The 7,621-nt window shown below is 39.1% G+C and overlaps 1 pseudogene; it reads left to right on the top strand.

The window, feature by feature from the left end:
• Positions 1-5,584: 5,584 nt before the first annotated feature.
• Positions 5,585-6,901, top strand: LOC125919335 (RNA transcription, translation and transport factor protein-like; annotated as a pseudogene).
• Positions 6,902-7,621: the final 720 nt, after the last annotated feature.

Here is a 7,621-nt window from a genome sequence, read left to right as displayed (position 1 = left end):
GCAGCCATACTATCTTCTCATCCCTCCACCCCCAACCCCAGGTCAGCCACCTCTGTGAGGTGGCTGGTTGCTGGCATAGGAATAGTCTACTTCCAACTCAGTCAAGTAGGAATTCAACTCACAAACATCGTGCCATTTGCACATGAGTCTCACAATGACCTGACCCAAAGATGATGAGGGTTCTATTAGTGTCTTACGTATTGAGCTTGGAAAGTAGTTACCTTGATTGTTGATTCAGAATGATTTTCAATTAAAGAGTAACTTAGTAAATTTAGAAATGTTATAAAAATATAGAATGGTAAACTGTAACCTGCTCTTAAAAATGAGTAGATGTTTGGGGCGCCCGGGTGGCTCAGTGGATTAAGCATCCAACTTCCATTCAGGTCATGATCTCACGGTTTGTGGGTTCAGGCCCCACATCGGGCTCTGTGCTGACAGCTGGGAGCCTGGAGCCTGCTTCAGATTCTGTGTCTCCCTCTCTCACTGCTCCTCCCCCACTCATGCTCTGTCTCTCAAAAATAAATAAACGTTAAAAAATTTTTTTAAAGTGAGTAGATGTCTTAAAATCTAGGAACTTAAGATATTTTTAAGTTTCCTCATAGACGTATACTACCTTTTAAAACAGAAAAGTTGACACACACACACACACGACTACTAATTTTTGTGAAAAAATAATAGAAATAGAATAAATCTAGAATACATCTAGAAAAATTACACTTAAAATATCTTCCTTATGTAAGAAATACAGTCACTGCACACTACATATCTCTGTGGTCTATGAGATCTGGTGTAGACCTGAATTTCATGATGGAACTACTGACAAGGCTTTCCAAGTAGTCTCCTTACCTCTGGATTCTCTCCCCTCTCACCCACTCTGCACCCAGAGCATGTCAGCCTTGAACTCAGAAGACTCGGTGTTTGTATCACGCACATATCAACCACATGTTATCTATAACCTTATTGTCTGTTATTGAGGTTTAGTGACATATTGTCCATACATTCATCATCATGAGCTCTTCAAGGGCTTACTCTCCTTTTAGGCCACTCCCTCCACCTTTTCATTTGGAAGAATACTTATGTGTACAATATAGACATTCAACACAACTGATAAATTCACTGTGGAAAAAATGCATTCCACCTACAATTAAGGTGTTACTCTCCTCTCTTGACCACATGTTAAAGTAGGTTTCTGACATTACAAACCATGCAAGAAAGTAATACAAACCTACAAACAAAAACCAATCACAAACCATGAAAGGATGTGCTTCTCGAATCTTAGAGAACAATTAGAAAGACTGGAATTTTAAAATTCCAGGGAGAATTTTTTAAAAATAAAAAGTTAAGGGGCGCCTGGGTGGCTCAGTCAGTTAAGCAGCCGACTTCGGCTCAGGTCATGATCTCGCAGTCCGTGAGTTCAAGCCCCGCGTCGGGCTCTGTGCTGACAGCTCAGAGCCTGGAGCCTGTTTCGGATTCTGTGTCTCCCTCTCTCTGACCCTCTCCCGTTCATGCTCTGTCTCTCTCTGTCTCAAAAATAAAATCAATGTTAAAAAAAAAAATTAAAAATAAAAAAATAAAAAAATAAAAAGTTAACTCAGGTCTCTGGAATAAAGTAGAAATATGACCATATGTTTGAGACACAGGATTCCTCATGCTAATGTAGGTAAAACATTTTTGAAGGTATGATTCAACACTTCATTTAAAGGTAGTAAAGGGAAAAAAATCTCCACTTCAATTGCCAAGAAATTATCTATGAGTAATTGTATTACATATGAAGTTCCTGTGTAACATTTTATTATAAAATTTTTATTATAAAATCCACCAATTAATTCAATAATTAATAGAGGTTTATTGGATATCTTCTATGTAAGAGGCACTGTATTAATGCTAAGGATAGCAGGTTGACTGTTTTCTTCTACAGGACATGCAAATTAACAATTACAATCCAATATAATAGTTGCTTTAATGTTGCTCTGTACAAAGTGCTGACGGAGTGTGAAGGGAACCTGAAGTCTGTCAGGAAGAGACCGTGAAGGCTTCACAGCATTTCAGCTGAATGAGATTTTGAGGAAGAATAGGATTTTATTTGGTGGGCAGGTGGGTTAGGAGGCTCATGGTAGAAACTTTTAGTGCTCGCTCCTGTCTGGTTCTCTCTCCTTCCAGGCACAGAGAAGGATTATACTTTCCCACTCTTTTGTAGTTAGGCAGAGCTATGTAACTAGTTCTGTCAGCGGGCTAGGGGTAGAAGTGACATGTGACACTTCTAAGCTGAAGCATTTGATTGCTAGTGCAAAACATTCCAGGACCTTTTATCTGCTTTAACAACTAGTGAAGTTGTAAGTTATCAGAAGGTGTAGTTACCCGATGATGGAAACTGTCAGCCTGGGTGCCTGAGTGACTTTGTGGAGCAGAACCACGATGACATTATGACATGGACAAGAAATAAATTGTGTGCTAAGCCATTAAAATTTGGGGACTGTTTTGTTATTTCAGCATTGCAGATAGGGGTAAAGCATTTAAAAATAAAAGAAAGGAAGAATAGACCAGTTTCCCATGCAAAAGAATTTGTGCCTTCCAGGAAGTGGAATACAGCTCCACATTCCTGAAGTGTGGGCTGTGCACAGTGAATTCCTTCCAAAGAATACAGCATAGAAGGGGGTGGGGAGGAGAGATTAATTTTGCAGTGGAGAAACATAACAAATTCTACTTTGGCCAGTGGATCGAGATTAATATTAACAGTGATAGGTTATGTTGATAGCATGCACCCTAGATATGATGTGAAAATTGTACATTCCCTCTGTGGTCTTCCTCTCCAAAATACGTAACCCTAAGCCTAATAATGAGGAAAACATCAGATAAGTCCCAATTAATGGATATTCTATAAAATATCTGACCAATACTCATCAAAATTGTCTAGGTCACCAAAAACAATGAAAGTTTGAGAAATTATTACAGCCAAAAGGAACCAAAAGAGACATTACATGTAACATATATGTAACATAGTACCCTGGATAGGATCCGGGAACAGAAGAAGGGTATTTGGTAAAAATAAAGAAATCTGAATAAAGTAGGAACTTTATTTAATAATAACATATCAATATTGGCTCATTAATTGTCACAAGTGTACCATACTGATGTAAGATGTTAATAATGGGGGTGAGTGGGTATGGGGTGTACTGAAACTGTCTGTACTATCTTGCAATTTTTATGTAAATCTCATACTATTCCAAAATAAAGTTGATTTTTTAAATAAGGAGTAAGATAGAACATGGTGTGTTCTGTAAATTCCTTTTATTTTTTTATTTTTTAATTTTTAAGTTTATTTTGTGTGTGCGTGAGAGAGAGAGAGAGAGAGCACGACCACAAGTGAGGGAGGGGCAGAGAGAGAAGGAGAGACAGAATCCCAAGCAGGCTCAGCACCATCAGCACAGAGCCCGATGTGGGGCTCTAACTCATGAACTGTGAGATCATGACCGGAGCTGAGATCAAGAGTTGGATGCTTAACCAACCCAGACGCCCCTGGAAATTTATTTATTTATTTTAAATTGTTTTAATGTTTATTTATTTTCAAGAAAGAGAGACAGAGAGACAGAGCACAAGTGGGGGAGGGGCAGAAAGAGAGGGAGACACAGAATTCAAAGTAGGCTCCAGGCTCTGAGCTGTCAGCACAAAGCCCCATGTAGGGCCCAAACTCACGAACCGTGAGATCATGTCCTGAGCCTAAGGTGGACGCTTAACTGACTGAGACACTCAGGAGCCCCTGGAAATTTCTTTAAATTGAGGAGTGAAGTGAAGGGTTTTGGTAGGTAAGCAAAAGATCTTTTATGCTATTCAAAGGCCGGGTGAGAAATCTCTAGTAAATCTATGGATAGGCTTCAGGGGTATTGCAAAATCTCTGAAATTTTATGAAATTATATTGTGTATATGTATGTTGTTCTCAGAAGAAAGTCAAAAACTTTATTATTCATTTGTTCTTAAAGGGAAAAGGACCTAAAATATGTTAATAATCCTCACTGAAGACAATGTAGAAACTCTGAAATATTCTGAGCAAGAAAATTGACACAATTATATTTTTTGCATAAATCACTTTTTGGTAGTACAGACTAAGGTGATAGCGTGTGCATGTATTTGAAGAAGAAAGGCAGGAATAAAGGCAAGATGATAATAAAGACAGTGACCTTCAAACTTTTTGATTGTGGTCTACTTCGCATGAGGGAGAAATGATCCTATAAATTACCTTACCGTACCACTGTCACTTTCCTGAGGAAGAAGAACTGAGTCATTAGGATGAAATGTCATTTTTTCAAAAACCAAAACTTGATGGAATGATCTATATCTATCTATCTATCTATCTATCTATCTATCCAGATATAGATATATATCTACTTTAGCATTCAGGTTGTAAGTGTGCATCATTAGTTCATAAAAATGAAAAAAAAAAGTTCAGTTTTGATCAATTCATACTCTTAGGAGGACTGTGGACTGCAAATCATTCTTTGAGAGACGCTGTTACAATCTACAAAAGAAATAATGAGACCAAGATAGAAGAAGGTAGGAGGTACAGAGTAGAAGGGACAGATAAGACATACCAAGGGATCAGAATCAGCAGAGTTTTTTGATTGCTTGGAGGAGGAGATATAAGGCAGAGGGGAAAAGCTAACTTGATTTTTTGGTTCCTGGTGAACCATTTATGGGGAATGCAGGGTGGCGGATAAACCTGGAGGAGGATACAGTGGGTAGGAGATGATGAGTCTATTTTGAATGTTTGAGATCCCAAGTGGATACACCTGGGAGGCAACTGGATCCTGGGATCTTTCAGTTCAGCAAAGGGGGTCTGGGCTGGGCTCTAAGTTCCTAACTCAGGGAAGTGAAACATTCATATCGTAGTTTGATTTCTCTATCATTTACAATAATAAATAGGAATTCCAATTTTTGAAAGAAATTTGATAATACGTCTTAAAATAGACAATGAGGATGAGGGAGGGAAGAAGTAGAGCCAATTAAGAATCCCTGAGATATGGCAAGAGCAACTACATATTTATGATTAGAAATTCTTGCTGAAGGAAGTTTCCATTGCCTAATTTCTTGAAATTCTGTTCCATGCATCTTTGTATTTCCTTACCAATCTTTCCCTCTTTACATCATGGAATTTAAGTGTTCATTATTTGTTGCTGCTACTGTTGGGACTGTTTTACTTTTCATTGATATATAATCTACATCTAGCAAAGTTCACAAATTTTAAGTGTACAGCTGAAGGAATTTTTACATATTTCTGTGTAAATGAACACAACCCAGAAGGTTCACTTATGCCTCCTTCCAATCAACACTTCTCCAAAGATAGCCACCATTTTGATCTGCATTACCATTAGTTTTTCCTGTTCTGAGCTTCATAAAAATGGAATCACAGAGTATGTTTTCTTCATGTGTGGCTCACCTCATTCCACAGTATGTCTCTGAGGCTCGATAATCTGTTGCCACTCTGTTGCAGTAGTTCATTTTTCCTGTGTAATATTATCCCACAATTTGTATAAATATACCTCAATTTGGCCCTCTCTCTGCTGCCACTGCCGGTGCCTGCACTGGTGCCTGCCACCCCTCCTTGCCTCTCCTCTCCAGGCCAAAGGCTGGGGGACCAGAGCAAGACACAGGGATCATGTTCCAACGCAAGCTGACAGTTCTTGACAACAACAATCCTGCTGGCTTCATTCAACTGTAAAGATGAAACAGAAGTTAGAAACTTTAGGGGAACCTGGGTGGCTCAGTCGGTTAAGCGTCTGACTTTGGCTCAGGTCATGATCTCATGGTTCATGGGTTTGAGCCCCGCGTCGGGCTCTCTGCTGTCAGCACACAGCCCGCTTCAGAAACTCTGCCCTGCCCTCCACCCTCTCTGCCTCTCCCCTGCTTGCTCTCTCAAAAATAAATAAACATTAAAAAAAATAATTTAGAAACTTTATTGTTTGGCTTGAAGACCAGAAAACCAGACACTATTAGATTGAAAACAGGTAATTTAAGAAACATCCACAGCAGTGATTGGCCCAAGTTCTTTGAGAAGTATCTCAGAGGGGCGCCTGGGTGGCTCAGTCGGTTAAGCGGCCGACTTCAGCTCAGGTCACGATCTCGCGGTCCGTGAGTTTGAGCCCCGCGTCAGGCTCTGGGCTGATGGCTCGGAGCCTGGAGCCTGCTTCCGATTCTGTGTCTCCCTCTCTCTCCACCCCTCCCCCATTCATGCTCTGTCTCTCTCTGTCTCAAAAAAAAAAAAAAAAAAACGTTAAAAAAAAAAAAGAAAAAAAGAAAAGTATCTCAGAGATGTTAACTGTCCTTTCAAGATTCAAGATGACGAGAAGTAATTGACAGGCTTCTTGGCTTAGCTATTAGACTTGAATATGGAGGTAATGCTGAAAAGTACAAGGATTTGGTAGCTGATGATAGAAAAAAATGCTGACAACGCAGCTAAAAATGCAGAGCCATTGATCAATTTGGGTGTAAATAATCCCAATTTCAAGCCTGGTGTAATGACTTTGGCTGACCTTCAGATTCAGTGTCATGATGATTACCTGATAATCCTAAAGCAATTCAAATTTTGGTCCAGGATGCAGTTGTTAAAGCAAATCAAACAAAAGAGGACTTGCCTGTTGTTGTAGACAAACATATTCTTGGTTTTGACACAGGAGATGCAGTTCTTAATGGAGCTGCTCAGATTCTGTGATTGCTACATATACAATTGCTCAGAGAGCTGCAGACAAAAATTAATGAAGCCATAGCAGCTGTTCAGACAATTATTGCTTATCCAAAGACAGACCGCAGACCGGGGAAAGTTGGAAGGTGAACATTTTAGGATTTCAGCTTCTCACCTGCATAGTACAATTGGGAACCATCTATGCTCTGGCATGTGTTTGGAAATCAAATGTCACGTTTTTGAGGGAAGAATCCTAAAAAATTGATTATGTTCTCGAGATTTACCATCATCGCTCTTTCTTTAATAAAGTTCAGGAAAGTGGGGAAAAATATACCACAATTTATCCATTCTACTATTGGTGGATAATTTTTTCTTTTTCTTTTTTTTTTTTTTGGTAAATACGAGTAAAGTTGCTATGCACATTCCTGCACATGTTTTTGGTAGGCATATGCATGCATCCTCTTGAGTATCATCCAATAAACAGAACTGTTGGGTCTAGCACAGGTGTTTGTTTGGCTTTAGTAAATTTTGCCAGTATTCCCAAATAGTTGTGCATCCTTTCCCTTCCACCAGCAGTGATTAAAGTTCCCATTTCTCCACACCCTTCGTATTACCAGAACTTTTCACTGTAGTCCATCTGGTGGGTAGTATCTCATTTTTTTCATGTTAAATAACAGCTTTTTTTTTTGAGGTATAGCATACATAAAGTAAACTTCACATATTAAGTGTCCAAATTGATGTTCTGACATATACATCCATGAAACAATCATCACTAAGACAGTAAACATGTCCATCATCTTCAAACATTTTCTGTGCCCCTTTGTAATGTCTCTTCCCCCTCATCCTCACCTTCCTATTTCTAAGCAACCACTGATTTGCTTTCTGTCACTATAAATTCACATTTTCTGGAGTTGTAGACAAATGAAATCACACTGTAGGTACTCTTTG

The sequence above is a fragment of the Panthera uncia genome, chromosome B4 (genome assembly GCF_023721935.1).
Source record: "Panthera uncia isolate 11264 chromosome B4, Puncia_PCG_1.0, whole genome shotgun sequence".
NCBI classification, from domain to species: Eukaryota; Metazoa; Chordata; class Mammalia; order Carnivora; family Felidae; genus Panthera; species Panthera uncia.
Note: the sequence above shows the minus strand (reverse complement) of the source record. Positions and strands in the feature narration are given on the sequence as shown.